This window comes from Chrysemys picta, chromosome 4, assembly GCF_011386835.1.
Source record: "Chrysemys picta bellii isolate R12L10 chromosome 4, ASM1138683v2, whole genome shotgun sequence".
In the NCBI taxonomy this organism is placed as follows: domain Eukaryota; kingdom Metazoa; phylum Chordata; order Testudines; family Emydidae; genus Chrysemys; species Chrysemys picta.
Genome location: NC_088794.1, coordinates 78,310,202 through 78,333,257, shown reverse-complemented (window position 1 = coordinate 78,333,257; position 23,056 = coordinate 78,310,202). Strand labels below are relative to the sequence as shown.

The window sequence follows — 23,056 nt, the reverse complement described above, 5'->3', positions numbered from 1 at the left end:
AGTTCAATCCTTGAGAGGGCCACTTGGGGAATCTGGGGCAAAATCAGTACTTGGTCCTGCTAGTGAAGGCAGGGGGCTGGACTCAATGACCTTTCAAGGTCCCTTCCAGTTCTAGGAGATGGGATATCTCCAATAATTAATTATTATAGGTTAGAAAAAAGTGGAATAAAACCATGACAGGCTAAAGAGCAGTTTAAACATTGAGGCAATGCACAGTTGTTTTCTAATCAGGAATGATACCATGTTTGCCAGCTCTCCCTTCATCAATAATCAACTGGAATATTGTCCAGGGGTTAGATCAGGAAACTAAGTGCCACTGGTTTCAGTTTCTGTGCTTGCACTTGATTTTTTGCATAGCATTGGGCAAGTCTCTTCAAGCCTCAATTTCCCCACCTGTAAAATGAGTCATTATATTTTGCTTTAACCTACTGCAGGCACAACTGTGGCCTCCAGCTGCTACTGCTATGCAAATACTACTACTACTAACCATTAATAATTTAAAGTGTTTGACTCATTCTTGCATAAGTTATACTATAGTGAAAAATATGTATTATTGTTCATATTAATGGATTAGCTTTGCTTCAGTGAGTCGAGCATGTGGCTGTTCAGATGTCCCCTACAAAACAATGCTATTTCTGGCTGTGACCAGCATTATTAATCACTGATTGCTAAATCCATTCCCAAATACTACAACACTTTTCATGTCATTATGTTTTGCTTTATAATTTGGAGTGAAGGAAAATGTGTGTATGTTGTGGTACAGTAGGAATAGCTTAATCCCTGTTTTCCCTCCTTTAGCTGTAATCCCAGACATTAACAGATACTGCTAAAGGCACTCATGTCAGGTTATTGATTTTGTAATCTAAATTGTAGTTACCATACAGTAAGGTATAGCACCTGGCAGGTGGTAGAGAAGAGTGATGGGATTAGGGTAGTTACTCATATCCAGTAGCAGCAACAGTTCATTGCCCTTAAACAGTAGGGAGAAGTGGTTTGTAATTTCTTGGAGACATCGTTATCCAGATTCCTGAGCAGAATTTATGCAACTACCAAGGAGACTGCCCACTCAGAGAATCCTCCCCAGGTTTGGTTTTACACTGGACCTTGTGGCCCGGTCTACACTGTGGGGGGGATCAATCTAAGATACGCAACTTCAGCTACGAGAATAGCGTAGCTGAAGTCGACGTATCTTACATCGAATTAAAATTACTTATTTCGCGTCCTCGCAGCGCTGGATCGACGGCCGCGGCTCCCCCATCGACTTTGCTTCTGCCTCTCACACTGCTGGAGTTCAGCAGTCAAGGGGAGAGTGATCGGGGATCGATTTATCACGTCTACACTACACACGATAAATTGATCCCCGATAGATCGATTGCTACCCGCCGATCAGGCAGGTAGTGTAGACGTATCCTGTGTATGCTGAGAAGTCTTTTGGGGGGTTAATGAGTACAGTGTGAACATTCATGCATTCCAGATATTATCAGTAGAGCTCATAAATACAATAACCATAATGGCTTTAGATTAACATATGGGTTTAAGAGATATAAGAACTCACTCTCCTCTTTTAGGCTCCCTTGAAAATTCCAACCATAATGTAAATAAATAACATATTGAGACTCAGCAGTGGCTTGATTTAATGGCTCCTAGTCACCTAGTATATGATTACCATTATTTATTTTATAGCAGTGTTTCTCAACAACCAGTCTGTGGACTGGTGCTGGTCCCTAAGATCTACCTGATACAGTTTAGGAAGGCAACAAGCCAGTCCGTATCAAAAAAATTGAGAAACACTGTTTTAGAGCACCCTAAAGTGTGCAAGGCATCTCCTAATACAGACAAGAAGACACAGTCCCTTCTCTTTAGAGCTCACACTCTGATTGCAGACATGACACATGAATAAGATTATGGGATTACTCAACAAAGACTATTGCACACCAGAAAGATATCTGTGTGCCAATACCCATACAAATAACATTAAATGACATTGTTGGCTTGTGATAGAAACCAGCCTCCTTAAAGATGCATTTGCATGAGGAGCACCATTAACTAATCAACTAAATCTTCATTACCCTGGATGGCTACAATCTCATGCACCTAGCTAAATGATACACTGTGCTTTTGCATTGTAGCTTTGTTTTGATTAGGCACAGATGCATTTAATTAGCAGTTTGTTTGATCAATTAGAAAATGAACCCTAAAGTCACCTTCTTGCTTAGATCTGCTTTGAGCAAGGATTTTAATCACAGTGACGACTCCTAAAGAAAAGAAGGGGAAACAATATAATTAAACCATTAGCACACAGAAAAAAACTTTACCTGACTATGCAGAATGGAAATAAAAATATTTTAACTCTAAAATGTAGAGATTACCAAACAAGACTGAAAGGTCAAAAGTTCAATGTATGGGTAATGGGAGTTCTTTTCACCTCTTTCATCATTAGTTTGGATCTCATCTAGGTCAGTAATGACTATGGATGAAAAATTCAGCAATACTTACCATTCACCTAGCTCTGCTCCTACTTCCATTGATTTTAATGGGATCCAAGTTAGGTCAATGCTGAGTGCTTTTGAAAATCTATCATCAGACTGTTGTTTGGCCAATGTGATATAAATTTGGTTGTCTCACTCAGCACTTAGGCATCTTTGAGAATGCCAGCCCTATATCCTAGTGGAGAAGTGGGGAGGTATGCTGGATATAGATTCATAGATTCTAGGGCTGGAAGGGACCTCGAGAGGTCATCGAGTCCAGTCCCCTGCCCTCATGGGTATTCCCAAATACTGTCTAGAATATCCCTGATAGACATTTATTTAACCTACTCTTAAATATCTCCAGAGATGGAGATTCCACAACCTCCCTAGGCAGTTTATTCCAATGTTTAACCACCCTGACAGTTAGGAACTTTTTCCTAATGTCCAACCTAAACCTTCCTTTCTGCAGTTTAAGCCCACTGTTTCTTGTTCTATCTTTAGAGGCTAAGATGAACAAGTTTTCTCCCTCCTCCTTATGACACCCTTTTAGATACCTGAAAACTGCTATCATGTCCCCTCTCAGTCTTCTCTTTTCCAAACTAAACAAACCCAATTCTTTCAGCCTTCCTTCATAGGTCATGTTCTCTAGACCTTTAATCATTCTTGTTGCTCTTCTCTGTACTCCAATTTCTCCACATCTTTCTTGAAATGCGGAGCCCAGAACTGGACACTATACTCCAGCTGAGGCCTAACCAGCGCAGAGTAGAGCGGAAGAATGACTTCTCATGTCTTGCTCACAACACACCTGTTAATGCATCCCAGAATCGTGTTTGCTTTTTTTGCAACAGCATCACACTGTTGACTCATATTTAGCTTGTGGTCCTCTATAACCCCTAGATCCCTTTCTGACATACTCCTTCCTAGACAGTCTCTTCCCATTCTGTATGTGTGAAAGTGATTGTTCCTTCCTAAGTGGAGCACTTTGCATTTGTCTTTATTAAACTTCATCCTGTTTACCTCAGACCATTTCTCCAATTTGTCCAGATCATTTTGAATGATGACCCTATCCCCCAAAGCAGTTGCAATCCCTCCCAGTTTGATATCATCTGCAAATTTAATAAGCATACTTTCTATGCCAATATCTTTGTTGATGAAGATATTGAACAGAACCAGGCCCAAAACCGACCTCTTCGGAACCCCACTTGTTATACCTTTCCAGCAGAATTGGGAACCATTAATAACTACTCTCTGAGTACGGTTATCCTACCAGTTATGCATCCATCTTATAGTAGCCCCATGTAAGTTGCATTTGCCTAGTTTATTGATAAGAATATCGTGCGAGACCGTATCAAAAGCCTTACTAAAGTCTAGGTATACCACATCCACCACTTCTCCCTTATCCACAAGACTCGTTATCCTATCAAAGAAAGCTATCAGATTGGTTTGACATGATTTGTTCTTTACAAATCCATGCTGGCTATTCCCTATCACCTTACCACCTTCCAAGTGTTTGCAGATGATTTCCTTAATTACTTGCTCCGTTATCTTCCCTGGCACAGAAGTTAAACTAATTGGTCTGTAGTTTCCTGGGTTGTTTTTATTTCCCTTTTTATAGCTGGGCACTATATTTGCCCTTTTCCAGTCTTCTGGAATCTCTCCTGTCTCCCATGATTTTCCAAAGATAATAGCTAGAAGCTCAGATACCTCCTCTATTAGCTCCTTGAGTATTCTAGGATGCATTTCATCAGGGTCTGGTGACTTGCAGGCATCTAACTTTTCTAAGTGATTTTTAAATTGTTCTTTTTTTTATTTTATCTTCTAAACCTACCCCCTTCCCATTAGCATTCACTATGTTAGGCATTCCTTCAGACTTCTCGGTGAAGACCGAAACAAAGAAGTCATTAAGCATCTCTGCCATTTCCAAGTTTCCTGTTACTGTATCTCCCTCCTCACTGAGCAGTGGGCCTACCCTGTCCTTGGTCTTCCTCTTGCTTCTAATGTATTGATAAAAAGTCTTCTTGTTTCCCTTTATTCCCGTAGCAAGTTTGAGCTCATTTTGTGCCTTTGCCTTTCTAATCTTGCCCCTGCATTCCTGTGTGGTTTGCCTATATTCATCCTTTGTAATCTATCCTAGTTTCCATTTTTTATATGACTCCTTTTTATTTTTTAGATCATGCAAGATCTCGTGGTTAAGCCAAGGAGGTCTTTTGCCACATTTCCTATCTTTCCTACTCAGCGGAATAGCTTGCTTTTGGGCCCTTAATAGTGTCCATTTGAAAAACTGCCAACTCTCCTCAGTTGTTTTTCCCCTCAGTTTTGATTCCCCTGGGACCTTACCTATCAGTTCTCTGAGCTTACCAAAGTCCACCTTCCTGAAATCCATTGTCTCTATTTTGCTGTACTCCCTTCTTCCCTTCCTTAGAATTGTGAACTCTATGATTTCATGATCACTTGAACCCAAGCTGCCTTCCACTTTCAAATTCTCAATGAGTTCCTCCCTATTTGTTAAAATCAAATCTAGAACAGCTTCCCCCCAGTAGCTTTTTCAACCTTCTGATATAAAAAGTTGTCAGTAAATGCTGGCAACTAGGATGACCAGATGCCCCACTTTTATAGGGACTGTCCTGATATTCAGGCCTTTTTCTATATGGGTGCCTATTATACCTCATTCTCTGTCCCAATTTTTCACACTTGCTATCTGGTCACCCCACTTGCAAGAAACTGGAAACCATACAAAACTCTCCTTGTTTGGGTTTTACTAGGAAGTGAGTAATCTAATCAGGCTTCCAAACCCCCCAATAAACTGAAACTAAGTTTGAGTGGATGTGAGATCAATTAAAATTTTGCCAGAGATCCAGGAAAGCTCAGCAATTACAGTGTTTCTCAATGAGTTATTGAGTGTCAACTCCAAGGGAAACTCCATTCAGGAAATGGAAACAAAGGAAACACACCTATGAACACTTGTGAACAGTGAGGTCCTCACAGCTCTAGTGATGAACTAGCATATTGCAGGAAACCAGAGGCAATCCTAGGGGCATGCAAATATATCACATGGCAACTCCTCGGTGACCAAGGTGCAGTGTCTGACACGTGGGGGCATAAAGAAAATTATATTATTGTTGTTATATATTAATACAAAAAAGAGAGAAGGGCTGAGAGTGGTGAGAGTGTTATTGGCAGAACAGCTAAGCCTTTGATGGCAGCGGGAAAGAATGTGATTAATGAAACCAGTGGGCTGTTGTTATTTATTATTATTCACTGGTATTAGTGTAGCACCTAGAAGCCCCAACAGAGACTGGAGCCATGTTGCGCTAGCCACTGTATAAATAAATGGTGAGAAATAGTGTGAATCTACACAAGACAAATAAAGGATGGTGGAAGGGAATATTATCTCCATTTTATAGATGAGGAAGTAAGACACAGAAATTTAGGCTTTGTTACAAAGGGAAATTGACCAACATAGTAACTACAGAATAAGCTATTCCTCAATAGCTCCTTGTGTGGAATTTTATTCTGGAATAAAAGTGATTTTATTGTGGAATAATTACTCCTCTTTGTGAGCTGAGTAATTATTCTGGGATAAAGTTACTTTTATCCTGGAATAGAGTGGCCACATGGGGAGTTTATTCTGGAATAGCTATACCCATCAATTTCCTGTGTAAACAAGGCCTAAGTTATATGCACAAAGTCATACTGAAGGTCTATAGCAGAGCCAGGAACTGATTCCAGATGTTCTGAGTGCTAGTCCAGGGCCTTAACAAGATGATCATTCCTCTCTGAATATCCTATTCCTCTGTTGATTCTCACATTTTATCTGGCAATATGTAAATCCAGCATAGATGGGAACCCTCTCTCCCCAGAATTGGTACACCATTAACTTCAATACTATTGAGCTTTTCTTAGGAAAGGAAAACATAATGTTTTGTGCTGTTTATCTGCACTGCTGGACCTTTGCAGTCACATCTGTAAAGTATTATGTATTAAACTTGTGTAATTTTATTTTCCTGAACATGAAACTAGCAGGCTCCAGAATTTCCTTCTCACAGATCATCAGCAAATATTTCCCTTTACTGCCACTGAAAGTTGGTCTAGAATAACAGTGTCTCCAGGCGTCTGTGGGAATGCTCTCAAACTGCAAGGAGGGAGGGAGGAAGCCCTTTGACCACAGGGAAAATCTGGTGGGTAAGTTCACGGTGGGAGAGGGAGATCCAAGCTGAAAGTGGAGTAACATAGTTTTAACTGGGGTATATCAGTTGAAACTGCAATAGAAAACAATGAGGTACCAGGTAATTAGTCAGACTGGAATTTGGTCAGTATACCAGGGCTAATATCCCTGCAGTTGGAAACATGCCATAGAATTTTTCACAGCCACACATGGTCAGCATCTCTGTTTGAGCGGTGGTGATACCTCCAGCAGCCAACAATTGTCCTTTCACACCACACTTAAGCACTGATACAGTTTACTCAGAGGGAAGAATGTCACCTTCTAAATCACTTATTTGCAGGTCTCACACCTCAGTACTGAATAAGGCTCAATCCTGCAAGTTGTTCTGCATGAGTAGACCCCACTCTAAAGTTGTTGAGGCTCCATTTAGGCATGGGAGTCTGGTGCAGAGCTTATTGAAGAACTATGCTCCAAATCCTGCTAAGCTAGTGAGATTTCAGAAGGTCACAGTCCAGTGGGAGGACCCTTATATATGCTGTATAGTAAAAATAAACAGTAGGGTTTCTGTGTGAGGAAAAGAAGAAAATACAAATTTTGAAGGACTCAGATTTATACCTACCTTCTTCAAGATTCATATTTTGTTCTGTTTCTGTACATCTACAGTGCCATTTCCAGTTGTTTGACAATCCAGAGGATGCTTCCACTGGACCCTGCAGCTTGGGACATTAATAAGGGTTTGGACTGAATACAAAGGAAGTTGCTGTGGCAGACAGCCTGCTTTTTTCTTTTTTCTGTTTTTAAATAGCTACAATTACTAAATCAAATACCAGATTGTCAAGAGAGTAATAGTCCCCTATTGTGCACCCAATGTTAGCCAAATAAATAAGAAAACAGGGCTGAGAAGAGAAATCTGAGTTATTTGAATTAATTTAAGAGGCAGAAACTTAATCCAAATAAAAGTTGGGAATCAAATAATATCAGATTTGTATGCATATACTCATCAAAAAATCCAGGTGTCAAATACACTTCCATCCATTGTGTTTCATGTCACCAAGGTTACTTGGAAGCTTATTTCCTGAAAGAAGACTAACCCTCCTTTTTTCACCTTTCTACGTACTTTACTATATGATATTGGTAGGATACGAGCTGTTTAGCAATGGAAAAAGAAAATTGTCTCTGTCACCCCATTGTGACTTAAATGTTAGTAGTGAATGGTGTGCTGAGAGGTACAGTTCCACTGGAGAAATTTGATTCAATCTCTCTTTCAAGGTCCTAACCTCCTATACAATGGGGATTTTTTTAAAAATTATCTGTTAATGGAAAACATCAGCACTAATCAAAATCCACTTGAGCTCTCTCTTCCACCTTTGGTGTTTGAATTTAAAAATATAGTTTGTTGTAATAACATTTATAGAGGCACTTCTGAGAAAAAAGGAAAAAAAACCTACTATTTGTTAGGAGAGTCCTTATCTCTGTGTAACAGGTCGGTATTATTTACCTGAAATATCCCACCCAGTTATTGATGCAGATATTGATGCAGCTGGACAAAGGTTAAGAGGGTTCTCCCAATCCCAAGCATTCAAAAATCAGGAGTAAACCCCACCAAAATTATGAGATTTAAAAATATGTATATTTGAGGAAGAGAGTGGGATGCTTATTTTTTTCCATTTTCCTTATGGCTTTTCACCCTTTTACCAACTATTTGCCCCCACATTTGTGTGAGCATTTCAGGGTCAAAATTCAATCTGATATGCATATGCAAAAATGCAGGCTTCTCCACTGGCTGCTAAGAATGGACCTCCCTATACCTTCTCCTAGCCACTGGGTGGGAGAGCTGCCATTCTCTCTCTCTCTGTCCTCCTCCTTTTTACTACCCGTCTCCTTCCTGAGCCCACCCAGGCTTCCCACAGTCTCCTGTTCCCAGGCAACCCTCCATGTTGCTCTCTCTTTCCCTTTACACTCTTGTATCAGTTGCGTTTTCGCTTGCATTCCTTCATTTTACTTGCATGTTTCCCAGCACCTCTTCACAGCTCCTCTTCAGGATGTCTCCTGCTTCTCAGATACAACTGTCTCCTCACAGTTTTCTATCCAGAATATTAACCATAGCACCCAGTAGATGTCCATCTTCCTTGAAGGCAACCTGCTTCATTCTCATTTAAAATAACAAAATGTAGTGGGCATCTTTACTAGCAGTCTCTTTTCTACAGTCAAAGCCTGTGTGAAGTGATGGCTATGAAGGCTGAGGGACATTTGGCTTTAGCTCCATTTAAAGCAATGGGTAATGGCAGTCATTTTGAATAAGGGGAATTTCTTTAGATTTGGACCCAGAAATTGTCAGAATTAAAAAAAAAATTAATGAGACATGATAAAATCATGAGTTGGCAACTGTGTTCTGAGGCAGATCGCTCATTACCTTGACATAGCTATAAGGAAAGTGGGAAGGGTTCTCTGTGGAGAGAGTATCTAGTATGTGGGCTGAGCAGCAGGGCCGGCTCCAGGGTTTTGGCCACCCCAAGCAGCCAAAAAAAAAAAAAAAAAAGCCGCGATCGCGATCTGCGGCGGCAGTTCGGCGGGAGGTCCTTCACTCTCAGGCGGAGTGAGGGACCGTCCGCCGAATTGCCGCCGAATACCTGGACCTGCCGCCCCTCTCCGGAGCGGCTGCTCCAAGCACCTGCTTGAGAAGCTGGTGCCTGGAGCCGGCTCTGCTGAGCAGTCCCGAGGAAGGAAACCTGAGAGCAACTAAGCCTGTGGAGATAGTCTGAATTATATATTATATTATGGTCTGTTGTTAGTTTCTGATATATAATAAAGCCAAATTCCAAGAAAATTCCTGGACTCTGCACATTGTATGGACTTTGTTTTGGAGCAATCTGGGAAAAATGCCCGGTCATACTGTGTTACTAATAATAGCCTAAGTTATTAAAGCTGACAGAATTTTAAACAGACAATTCACATTGAGCATTTGTGCTCTTTGCACTCTGCACTTCACTCAGCTTGGCAAGACTAGTCAGTTTTGCTTCCTATTTCTCATGCACTAGCACAATATTGTTATTTGGGTTCACTGCACTACAGGGGATTGTTAAAAATGTTTAAAACAACTGTTTGTTTAAATTAAGTTTCTGTTGACAATTAAATCTTGTAAAATCCCCTTCTTTAATACAAAACATAAATGTAATGTGGAATCTAATGACCTTGAGAGCCCAATTTAACTTAGCACCATCCTCATTCTTCTCAGTGTTTGTAATGAGGGAAACTCACTTGTATTTGTGTATGTAGGCAAAAGGTTAATTTCTATGGGCCTGTCATATTTTCAAAACGAGTCCCCCAACCACAGATATCTTTGTGTGTTGAAGTGATTGGATACACTTTTTGCACACTGTCACCTGTGCACATAGACAATAAAATTTAAAGATGCAAAACTGGTTTGTATTTGCAGATCTAGGATAAATTGTTTTTTTGTAACACTTATAGTTGCATACACCAGTGATGCTACATAAAAATTGTTTGTGCACAAGTTGAACCTGCTTGGTTAATTTAGTGATATGGTGTTTGAGAACTGGGCATTGGTTTATAATACAATCAGGCAGTTTGAACTTTGTTTTTTTTTTTTAACCGGGCAATTACAAGTAAGGCTGTAGGTATGCTAAATCAGTCAGGCTCACAGATATGGCAAAAAAAAAATAGAGCTCTGAAGTGAATCAGAGACATGGTTGGTTTCTGGCAAGAGGCTGATCTGAAGTAATTGGCAAACAAGGAACATATTGTTTACTACTTAAATTCCTTGGCGTTTTACTGAATATTTCCTGCTCTTTTCAAGAAATGATGCTGCGAGAAACGGGCTCTAATGTTCTTGTGCATGCTCTGGGAATGAGCTTTGTGTGCATTTCAGTTTGGAAATAAAGGTCATGCTTTTATTTTGAACTAAGCTCTTAGAGGCTGGTATCACTGCTGTTTGCCAAGTGATTCAGCGTCACTTCATACTGGGGTATTACCGCTTTGGGTCTATCTCTGTGTAAGTGAAGGCAGCCCGCTCAGTGTTTCTGTGATTGGCAAGTTCAGACCATTTCATCAGGGAGCCCTATTCTCTCTCTACTTCCACCCCATGGCAAGGTACAAGTAACTGTCAGTGAAGTCCATGATCTTTTTTCATATCCTGCTGAGGGAGGTCTCCACTGCACTCTGCAATATCTAACATTTGAGAGACCCCTTTCCTGCAGAAAGCAGTAGCACTAGAAATGATTAAAACAAGTCCTAAAATGTTGTCTTAGCCTAATGAAATTCCATCATCAAGCAACTGAGAGCTGGTACTTCTCTGAGACTTTTTAAAGCTCAAATTAAAAAGAAAATTAAATTTAAAATGGGGAAAAAACAAAAATAAAATCACCTTTTTCTTGACAAGAGGTGACTCCAGGGTGTTGATGGTTCCTCATACAGTGAGCCTAAAGGAGCATAAAGAGCAGCTACCTGCAGTACATTAGGAGGTCAGTGGAGTTATCTCTTATTGCAGTAAAAACACAGACCCCTGAACTTGTCAGTGTTTGATAAGCAAGTGACAGGAGGAACTGATTTTTAAATATTGGATTTGGGGGTGGAGTGTTAAATGGAGATTTCAATGAGGACTTAAAGGAATATATTTGAGGAAGGATCTCATTTCAGAGCCTACTGGAATAGTGACTCCTATCACAGAGAAATGCCACCCCTGCCTTGGAATTGGTTTGTACTCTTATCTTTGAGCCATCTCAGAAGAGAGAGGAATTGTCATACTTGTTAAGACTAGTGGTCTGTCTAGTCTAGCCTCCTATCTCTGAGGGTACGTCTACATTGCAGTCATGGGGTGTGACTGCAGTTTGTGTAGACCTACCCGAGCTACCTTTGTCTAGCTAGCTCAGGTACCAGACCACTGAACGTGCAGAGTCCAGGCTTGTACACCCCAACTGAAAGCCAAAGTGCTGAGGCTTCACTGCTCTGATAACTAAGCTAGCTAGATGGAAACTAGCTTGACTATGTCTACATGAGCTTCAGTCACACCCCATGACTGCAGTGCAGGCATACCCTGAGAATGGCCAGTACCAGATGCTTCAGAGGAAGATAGAAAATCCGTGTAGCTTGTACCTTCTCTTGGATCAAAGCAGGATTTCAGTCTCCAACATGGGAACTCCAGAACCTTTGACCAGCACTAAATTCACAAAGAAGAACACACAGTAATATTTCTCTTTGTAATGGTCGTATCCTTGGGTCAGGATCCTGAACAACTTTTAGGATCAAATGAAATCAGCAGTACTGCTCTGAGAGTCCCTGCCCACCCCAGCATTTCTCTCTCAGCTGCTCAGGCTCTGCGTGTGAGAGTTCAGATGTAATTTTGCATTGGGCACCAAGCCAATCTCTGGAACACTGAGAGAAGTGATAGTTCAGGGCTGCTCTTTTCATCACTGCTGAATGTTGTTTTACTTTCTTCATTTCAGAAAGAAACCGATCATCCAGTGAGTGGGCTGTCAGCAGCTCCCTGGGTCTCTCATTTTTCCTGCAGCAGCCCAGGGGGGATTGCCAGCAATTCAAAATGTCTACACATCCTAGCTGATGCATTCCTCCATTCCCCGCATCCCACCATTGCCTGCAGTGCATACCCATAAATCCCCTAAGGCAGACATGCCATTACACGCAATATGATCACTAAGGCAGCAGCTGCAGTTACATAAAGAGATCTAGCAGCATGCTGCATAGGAGCATAGGTTTTACCATATTAGACCATTAAGTCCAGTATCTTGCTTCCATGAAATAAAAACTGAAGGCATCACACAGGGTAACTAGGGAATTGTGCTATACTATATGTGTGAGGAACAGAGATTTGTTTCCTGAGTCCCTTAGCAATGAGCCAATGACCTGAAATTAAAGTACAATTACCACTAGATCCAAGTAGTCCGAAGTCCCTTTGATGATACTGAGTCCATGCTAGGACATAAGGAGACCCTGTGTGATAATACCAGGCAGCACAGGCTGTGTGCACTGAGTCTGGCAACTAAACAGAGAGAGAGACACACACACACAGAGTCTATGTATGTCCACCGGCCTAAGTAAAGAATCCCCTTTATATCCATTAGAATCAAGTCTCTTCTGTAACAGGAGGAAGTACACATGATGATATTGGTCATGAAATTATCCAGCCTTTTTAAAATCCTACCATAGTGTTTGACTCAATAAATTCCTGAGGCAGTCAGTAAAATCTTACCCCTGCCCCGATCACAAGGAATGCTGTCTGTACTAGGGTGTTTTTTCCCTTTCATGGCCAAAGGCCTGGAGCTGGCCACCCTCTTACAATTAGCTCTTCCTGCCACAGCTGGGATGCGGTGTGTAATTTAATTAGTAGAATCAACTGGGTATGGGACAGTTCATCCTCCTATAAAGAGCAGTAGGAAGCTGAAGAGTGGAAGGGGGGAGGCTGGTTCCCCTTCTTTCTCTTTCCAGCTATGCCAGGCAGGGCTGCAGGCCACTGGCCTTGGAGGGGACAAGCCACCCCATTACACTGCCCCCATCCTCTTCAAACCCAGCCACCCACCCACTCATCCCCCCAAAAATAAATATTCCATGGAATGTACTAAAAGATCCTATCTACTCTGAAATACAGTTTTCACCTGGTTTCACTTGCTTTGTTTGTCTTGTTTAAACTACCATTAACCAAAAGGTTGAGCAAAGCTCTTGATTGGTTTCATAATGTGGCCACTATCACAGTTCTGCCATGTCACTGTTACTCCTGGGGGAATTCTGTGCCAAAAATTAAAAACTCTGCAACAAAAAGTTAAAAATTTTGTGCACAATATTTTCAAATTCTGCATAATTTATTCGTCAAAATAACACAATAGAATCACACCAGTTTCACTTATTTTTGGTCATTTATTTCAAAATACCTGTCAACAAGTATGTCTGTAACAATAGAAACACCAAAAAAGATTCAGGAAATGTTTATTGACAAATAGATTCCTTACTAGGCATAGTAACACAGAACTCTGAATAATAATTAATTTAAATTGCAATACAGAATCATATTTCCCACACCCCTGAGAAGCAGTGCAAAGACTTGGGAGAGTCAGAGGGTAACAGATGTTCTGAGGGAGAGGGAAGTAATTGCTGGAAAGGACCCTGGGTGTGAAGTTGGAGAGATGTTGAGTATGGGTGGGAAAAATATGAAACAGTTTTTTTAGGGGGTAGGGAGGGATTGTTAGAAGGCTTCCACAATGCAGACCCTGGCTGACCCCTAGCCTCTCCCATTCAGTCAGGCACATCTGCCCCTGTCCCCATGTGTTTCTGTGTCCCCACTCAGCCACCTCCCTCCCCCCTGTGGCCCTGTGCCTCCACTCCCATTCAGCCCCTGCCCAAGTCTGTCCTCCCACACTAGCCCTTATGAGCCCCTGTCTGTGACCCCCCCCAGCACCCCCACCCTGTCTGTCTCCCCATAGCCCCTGTCTCCTGACTTGGCCCGACAGGCGCTGTGAAAAAGGCACTACAGGCTCTTTTCCTTCCCTAGTTGGCCGGGAGCTGCTGCTCTGTGCTATTCCCACAGCACCCTCTGGTGGGCAAAAGGCAGAACTTCAGCAACTTTCTGGCAGAAGCTTTTTTCTGTGCAAAAAATTAAAAATATGTCTGGCTCATTAATTATGCATGCATGCAGTGGCACAGAATTCCCCTAGGAGTAGCCCATCCATAAAGCATAATAAGGTGCCTGAAGGTCTCTACACAACGTATCTGAGTTATTAGGTATCTTGTCTGCCTTCGCCAATCTTATGTCTCTGGCCTTCCCCAGCATTGACCAGCTTGGCCTTATATTCCCCCCCAAGTTGAGGGGTTTATGAGAATAGTTTCTATGCTGGTGGGAAGCTCTTTGCAGGTACTTTCTTCTTGGGTAGGAGTGAAAGGATATCACTTTTTTAAATGAGTCTTTTATGTTAATATTATAGATAATTGCAAAAGGAAAAAAGCACTCTATGCAAAAATTAATGGTTAATTTGCTTTTCAGCCACCTCAGGCAAATCTGATTGTGGATGTAATCCAGTGTAATGACTGGTTTAGGGAGAACTGTCCCATATTGAAATTCCTTTTTTTTCTGTAATGTACGTCTTTGTTTTCTTCCTAGTTGCTGTCAAACAGTCAGCACAGCCAAGTGATCTTGTGTATCCATCAAATGAAAGCCTGCAGCAGTGCAGTCTCAGAGTGAAGTTTAGGAGGGGGACACAACCTGGGAGAGCTGGAGCCAAGCTGAGCTCTGAGCCAGGCCATGTTCGGTGAAAGGCAGTGTTGTCAGGGGACTGCATGTCAAGGCAGCTAGCTTCTGTTCCCAGTTCTGCCACTGAGTTGCTGTGTGATTTTGGACAAGTCATTTAAGCTCTATGTGCCCTAGTTTCAATATACATCTCTGAAGTCCTCAAATGAAAGATGTTCCACAAATGCAAGCTATTGCCTTTATTTATTTAGAATGACAACCAAAGAACTGCATTCTTCAATACTAACTGCACCGATCAGGGGGCAAGGCTACAGTATGCACAACTTTTCAATCAGCGGAGGTGACCAAAGAATCCACTGACAAGCTACAGGTGCGTACTCACTGACACTTTTAGCAGGACTACAGTATACCCCACTCAGCAACTGGATGAGGTAAACCCAGAGCCGGGTTGCAGCAATATGTGGAATCTTTACCCTCAGAGAGCAGCATAACTATACGGGTATCTCCAGATCAGGTAGAGTACTGCTGCAATGCTGTTGAATGTAGGAGGCAGGCATATCATACAGACCATTGGTTTCAATGAAACATTAACAGGGACCATGATATCACAGTGAGTTTAGTGAAGGACGGGCAGACAAATAATTAAAGCCTGTACCCAGTAAGGGGTGTGTGTGTGAGGGGGGGGGGAGGAAGATCTTCTTGGACTTCTATTATAAAGGATGAAGTTATAGCTGATTCATTTAAATGACCCTTTCTGGCATCCTGGCTCTTATGCTAACTTAAGAAATCATTCTAATTTGGACCCTCTTGTTCCTGTTTCTTTGGAAAGCAGCCTTACTCCTACATGCAAGGATTCTGAAAGGATAGATGCTTGAGTATATATACATGATCATCTGGGTAAAAAGTCTCTTCTGTAATTAGTGTCTTAGATAATTACACAATTACTTTACTGTGTAGCACCAACAATAAAAACCTTAAATATTTTTATCAAATCTTAGTTTTAAGAAAATAATTATTTGACTACAACTTTTTCACCAAATCAAGAGACCAGCCCACCCTGTAATATGGGCAGAGTGGGTGGCTGCTCAGAGGTATGGGAAGACCTTGCTATTGATGTACATATTCTCACAGTTACTCCTTGCATTCCCCCTCCCCATCCCCTGCCTGATGTGGCCCTTCTGTAAATATCACATTCCTCCAAAATCTTTCTAGAGCAGAGAAGACAGAGATGGGTACAGAGGGGAGTACTGCTACTGCAGCTGATATAAATACAGTCTGACATCCCTACTCTTCCCTGTATCTGTCTGTCCTCTGTCCTGGCTAGTGCCTATTGCTGGAGGCCTGCCTGCCTCACCATCCTTCCTACCAACTTAAGGGATGGCATCCTTGAAGACTGTCTTGCTTGAGCCTATCACACCCAACTATGTTTTGCTTTGGTAATCAGGTCAAGCGACGGAGAGAGGAGAGACAAGATTGCACAAATCTTGATGGATAGGCATCCCCAGCTAGAATCACCCAGCTACTAAAACCATCCCTAGACTTCATTGGTTTCTTGTTACTGTGTCTATATACAAAATGGAGACACACTATTCCCTAGGTAATTTTACTTGATGCCACTTCTCCATTATAAGTTTTATGGGCCAGATTTTCAGATGATATCAAATTACATCAGCAGTAGAGCTGCCCTGGATGTATGCAGTAATTGTGAGGCAAGTTATGACCTATAACTTACAAATTGACATCAGGGTTGGGAAGATGTAAAATTAGTTGTGTGCGTGTAGCTTAAAGGCTTAATGGAACAAAGAAAATATAAGCACACATTTCTTTAGGAACATATTGCCTTCCTGTATTACTGATATTAAAAATGAAATTATTTTTAAAATAATTTTTTGCTTGGCAGCATTGCTGGGTTCTTCACTCTTAAAAATCTATCACAGTTTGAGGAATGAAAACAGAAGTCAGTTTGATTTTGATTTATAGTCAGTTTCACTCTCTGTTCTTTAAGCACTAATGCAATGCTGATGCCTTATGATTGGAAGGGCTACAGGGGGATGTTTAAATCCAAAGAAACAAAGGAACAACCAAATTAACTCTGTTTTTATATTTCAAAAGTATTTTGTTTTAGCTATAAAAACATTGTTAATGTTATTATATACTGTAAAATAGTTGCAATATTGCAAAAACATCACAAGATTTAAAAACTAATACATGTGGAGTTCTATTCATTTGATTTATCGGTTTTGGACCTTGAGGGGATCACCTTTGCAAGCATTTCAACTTAATATCTCTTCAATAGAAGCCCAAATTTTCACATAATGACATGACTCTGGAGGTTTGGGCTTTGAGAAAAGTGAAAACAATCACAAGACTTGCAATGAAATCACAAGTGTTGAAAATATTACATTTACAAAATGGAAGAATGGATAGTAAAAAAAACCAAACTTCTAGCTACAGCATCTGTAAACATAATATAGATTTTAAGATGGCAGGCTGGAGGAATGAGTTATGAGCCAGACTATTCCACATTTTCTGATGTTTAGTACTTTACTCATTGTTTCGTCATAGGTGTGACAGAATCTGGCGCTGCACATATCACTTAAACAACTCGTATTCAACAGAAAGAAAATACAGACAAGTTGGCAGTAAGAACTAGAAACTAGCCAAACTTATTGAATTATACTCTGCTCAAGCTGGGGCATTGTGCTATTAACGTAGTTTCATTATATTTTATTGCTGATTTTTGGGACACTGATATGGAACACCATGTGTTCAGATAAAGCTCATCTAAAGTGCCAATTTGTTGCAACAGTGGAACCCTGATAGCAATGTGCAAGTTAAGATAGCTTAATGGGTTATAAAAGCACTGTCCACCCTAAGGCTATTCTTGGAATCTGATAATATTTGCCTCACTCTAGCGATCGTAAAGTGATTGTGTGTTTTTTTAGAAAATGGTGATCTTCATGGACTTTTTGAGTTGTTTTAATTTTGGTTGAAAAATGTGTGCTAATTGTGATTTTGTAACCATATTATCAGAAACTATGATCTCATTAACTAACCAGGATTGAGATGAATCAATACATGGTGGGAGACTAAAATGTAAAATCTTTGGTGCTGTTGGTGTTGACTGTTCAGTGGGAGGCAGTCATACTTCTTTATAGATTCCAAGACCAGGACCATTGTGATCATCTAGTCTGTATAGTACAAGTCACAGAACTTCCCCAAATTAATTAAACATCCAATCTTGTTTTTTAAATTACTAATGATGGAGAATCCACCACATCCCTTGGAAATTATTCCAATGTTTAATTACTTTCACTGTTAAAAATGTATGCCCTATTTCCAAACTGAATTTGTCTAGCTTCAACTTCCAGTCACTGGCTTGTGTTATAACTTTCTCTGCTATATTGAAGAGCCCATTATTAAATATTTCTTCTGCATGTACTTGTAGAGTGTAATCAAGTCACCCCTTAACCTTCTCTTTGTTAAGCTAAATAGAGTAAGCAATTTGAGTCTATCACCAGAAGGCATGTTTTCTAATCCTTTAATCATTCTTGTGGCTCTTCTTTGAACCCTCTCCAGTTTATCAACATCCTTCTTGAATTGTGAGCACCAGAACTGGATACAGTATTCCAGCAGTGGCTGTAGCAGTGCCAAATACATAGATAAAATAACCTCTCTACTCGTACCTGAAATTCCCCTATTTATTCATCTCAGGATCATATTAGCTCTTTTGGCCACAGTGTCAAACTGGGAGCTCATGTTCAGCTGATTATCAACCACAACCCCCCAATCTTTTTTATAGTCACTGCTTCCCATGATAGAGTCCCCCATCCCTTCATTCTTTGTTCTCAGATGAATACATTTACATTTAGCTGCATTAAAATGCATGTTGTTTGCTTGTGCCCAGTTTATCAAGCGATATAAATGGTTTTGAATCAGTGACCTGTCCTCTTCATCATTTACTACTTCCCAATCTTTGTTGCATCGGCAAACTTTATCAGTGATGATTTTATGTTTTCTTTATAAGATGTTCAATAGCACAGGGCCAAGAACCGATCCCTGCGGGACCCCACTGGAAACAGACCTGCTCAATTATGATTCCTGTTTACAGTTACAATAAGTTTGATACTTATTAGTCAGTATATTCTAAGTATATTATATTGCCACTATTGCCGTTATCAACCAAATTTGTAATCTCATAAAATGGTATTAAATTTACTTGACATAATCTGTCAAGGGGGATAGCTCGGTGGTTTGAGCATTGGCCTGCTAAACCTAGGGTTGTGAGCTCAATCCTTGAGGGGGGCATTTAGGGAACTGGGATAAAACTCTGGGGATTGGTCCTGCTTTGAGCAGGGGGTTGGACTAGATGACCTCCTGAGGTCCCTTCCAACCCTGATATTCTATGACTCATAAATCCCTACTAATTTGCATTAATTACATTACCTTCCATTAGTTCTTTACTACTCGAGTCCCGTACCAGTCCATACAAATATATACCCCAGCTCAGTGTTAGGGGATGCTATTCTGCTGGAGATGTCATCTTTCAAATAAGACATGAAACCTAGAACATGACCATTGAAGATCCCATGACACATTTCACAAAGGTAGTAATGTCTTACTTTACAAAATGAAGAAAGCCTCTCCAAGTGATTTGATAGTATGAAGGCTGAGGTGAATATTAAAGTGAATGTGCAGAGTCTGTTTGTTTGGTTGATGTGCCTGTTTTCCAAGGCTACTCAGTCTGAAAGACAAACTGGGATTTGAAGACATTCATTAACTACAGTAACTAAAGGTTTGAGCTAACAGCTTCATTTTCTTAAAACATTTATTTTTCAATCCCTTAAGAACAAACAGTAGACACATTGATGAGGATTTTGATTGTACCTACAGACTGAATGGAATTCTCCTTTTCTCTCTGGCTCTGTTCTGATGCAGCACACCACTAATTAGAAATATGTTCGTTTGGTTCACTGTACACAGATTATCTTAATTTTGGTGAAGGCATAATATTGGGTGATTGAATTAAAAATAGGTGCTGCAGATGTTTCTGCAGAGCAAAGCACTTTGAAGTATTTCCTTGGGTGTATAAGGTTCTGTGCATTTGTGCTTAGCAGTGGAGCATAATTAGATTTCAAATTAATGGGTTGCATATGACTACCCTGGAACAAAGATGAGCTATGGTGACTCAGTAGCTAAGTGACTTAATTTTCTCCTTTGAGGTCCTAATTCCAGTCCTTGACTCTTTGTGAGTATGTGTGCATATGTGTTTTGTATGTACTCTGTATGTGTGCATTAACCCCTTAAACTAATCACATAATCTGCAGTCAGTTGTGCTAATGCCCTCAGCAGGAAGAAACAGTGTATGTCAGATGTCATGATGTGGTCTCCTGAAAAGTGTGGGAGCTAAAAGAAATTGCTAAGAACCAACATTAACAAAATGGGAGTATCTGGACAAGGTACTCATTCTGCATTGTAAAACACTGTTGTTCTGGGACCCTCAATCCCAGCTTTGGAAAGAAGCTGATGCTAACAATGAGAGGAGCTAATACCAGCCAAATACATGCAAACAATGAGAGGAGCTAATACCAGCCAAATACACAGATAAAATAACCTCTCTACTCGTACCTCCTCCAGTAGGTATCCATGAAGGGCTCTCTAGGGCAGTTCTGCAGCTTCCCACATCTTTCCAACTAGGGTGCACTGCAGTGCCTGGAGAAGAGAGGAAAGATTGGGGATAAGAGGAATGCTACTTTGAAAAAGAGGACTTCACAATCTCTCCAGGAAGAAAGATTTTTTTAAAAAAAAGTTTTCAGGCATTACACTAATCTCCAGAATGATTTTATCCTTCAGGTTATATATTACTTCGACTGCCCTCAATATTTGTATTCTCCAAAGAGTCACTCAGCCCCTTTTTTTCTCCATGTGTCTGTATATTTAACTATGAAACACAGATACAAGGAGGAAGTGGGGTGGGGAGAGGGTGTCAGAGAGAGATGGGATCTGTATCTCTGATGAAATCCTCTAGCTTTTCATAGACATGGAAACATCATGGTTCTGTAGAAATTAAACAGGGTTCTACAGAAATTATTCTAAAAACATACAAAGTCAAATCCTGGTCCTACTGAATCTAAAATTCTTTGAGAGGATCAACAAAAGAAGGGGTAAACAGTGAGGTGGCAAAGTTTGCAGATGATACAAAATTACTCAAGATAGTTAAGTCCTAAGCAGACTGCACAGAGTTACAAAGGGATCTCACAAAACTGAGTGACTAGGCAACAACATGGCAGATGAAATTCACTGTTGATAAATCCAAAGTAATGCACATTGGAAAACATAATCCCAACTATATATACAAAATGATGGGGTCTAAGTTAGCTATTACCACTCGAGAAAGAGATCTTGGAGTCATCATGGATAGTTCTCTGAAAACATCTGCTCAGTGTGCAGCAGCAGTCAAAAAAGCAACAGAATGTTAGGAACCATTAGGAAAAGGATAGATAAGAAGACAGTAAACATCATAATGCCACTATTTAAATCCCTGGTACACCCACACCTTGAATACTGCGTGTAGTTTTGGTCACCCCATCTCAAAAAAGGTATATTAGAAATGGAAAAGGTACAGAGAAGGGCAACAAAACTGATTAAGGTACAGAACAGCTTCCATATGAGGAGAGATTAAAAAGACAAGGACTATTCAGTTTGGGAAAGAGACAACTAAGGAGGGATATGATAGAGGTCTATAAAATTATGAATGGTGTGGAGAAAATGAAAAGGGAAGTGTTATTTACCCATTCACATAACACAAGAACCGGAGGTCACCTAATGAAATTAATAGGCAGCAGGTTTAAAACAAACACAGGGAAGTACTTCTTCACACAACATACAGTCAACCTGTGGAACTGGTTGTCAGGGGATGTTGTGAAGGCCAAAACTATAGCTGGATTCAAAATAAGAATTAGATATGTTAGTGGAGGATTAGTCCATCAATGGCAATTAGCCAAGATGGTCAAGGATGCAACCCTATGCTCTAGTTGTCCCTAAGCTTCTGACTGCCAGATGCTGGGACTGCACAACAGGCGATGGATCACTTGATGATTGCCATGTTTTGTTCATTCCCTTTGAAGCATTTGGCATTGGCCACTGTCAGAAGACACGATACTGGGCTAGATGGTCCATTAGTCTGACCCAGTATGGCCATTCTTATGTTCTTTGTGACAATTTTGCTTTTCATGTCATTGGGGGTCAACATTTCAACCTTAGAATTTAATTGGGAATGCTCTTTTCTGTAGCATTGTTGAGCCATCCTGTAGAATTCTATCGCAAATTTATCATTCTCTATTAAAGTCTATGGAATGTATATTTTTTAAATATAATAAAGTTTTCATTTTCTATTAAATACTATAAGTCTTTTCCCTAGGGGATGTGAAAAAGTCTTTCCTGGCCTCTGTCCAGTTTATTATTACCAAAAGTATTGTGTACGTTGCATTGCATTGTATAGCAGGCTATAGTTCAATAGGTTTTGTTTGTGGGTTTTTTGGAGGGGAAAATGGGATGGAATAACAAAAAATTCAGAATCAAAAAAGTATCAAGAAGACATAACTTATTGTTTACCTGCTTTGCTCTTAAATTATAGATAATTCAGGTGGGTTAAAGAGGTAATTAACAGTCAATCAAAGATTCCACTTCATTCATAATTATGAAAGAGCATCTTTTCATTCAGTGTACTCAGCTGGTGTGGAACCTTTTCAGTTCTGATTTTGTACCACATGAGTCAATGGTACTAATGAGCTGGCTTTGGCTATAGTAATTAACTCTGATGAGCTGCTTTTTTTTTCATATTCAGCTGACCCTTTATAGAGAAGGACCATTTAACTCCATGATCTAGAGGCAGGAAGCTTCTCTGCTGAACTTCCAAATAAAATCTGCTTTATCACAGTTTGTGTAATGACCCCCAGCATGTTTCTTCGAAAGGGTTTGAATCTGCAATCTTTACCACTGCCACACAGACTTTCGCTACTTGTACTAAATGAGTAACTCCTTTAGCTGTAGCAAGTGCTAAGTTGTTTTTTCCTCTGCAGAGCTCCCACTAGAGGGTGATGTGAGACACACTATTGAGGTGTGCTATGTCTGGGCAAACAGTGGGGAAATTATTCTCAACAATGTTTTCAAAATCCAACTCATCATTCCATCCAACCACATTTGTGCACT

At 40.4% G+C, this 23,056-nt stretch overlaps 1 protein-coding gene across 8 annotated transcripts in view; it reads left to right on the top strand.

Moving 5' to 3' along the window:
- LRRC4C (leucine rich repeat containing 4C) overlaps nt 1-23,056 on the top strand; it is a 930,888-nt gene that overhangs the window by 878,140 nt on the left and 29,692 nt on the right. For 5 of the 8 annotated variants that reach the window (XM_065592780.1, XM_065592781.1, XM_065592782.1 and 2 more), the window contains one exon: nt 15,097-15,215. The exons of the other annotated variants lie outside the window; for them this stretch is intronic. The gene's annotated coding sequence lies outside the window, so the exon portion shown is untranslated. The remainder of the gene's footprint in view (nt 1-15,096; nt 15,216-23,056) is intronic. 8 annotated transcript variants of the gene reach the window in all.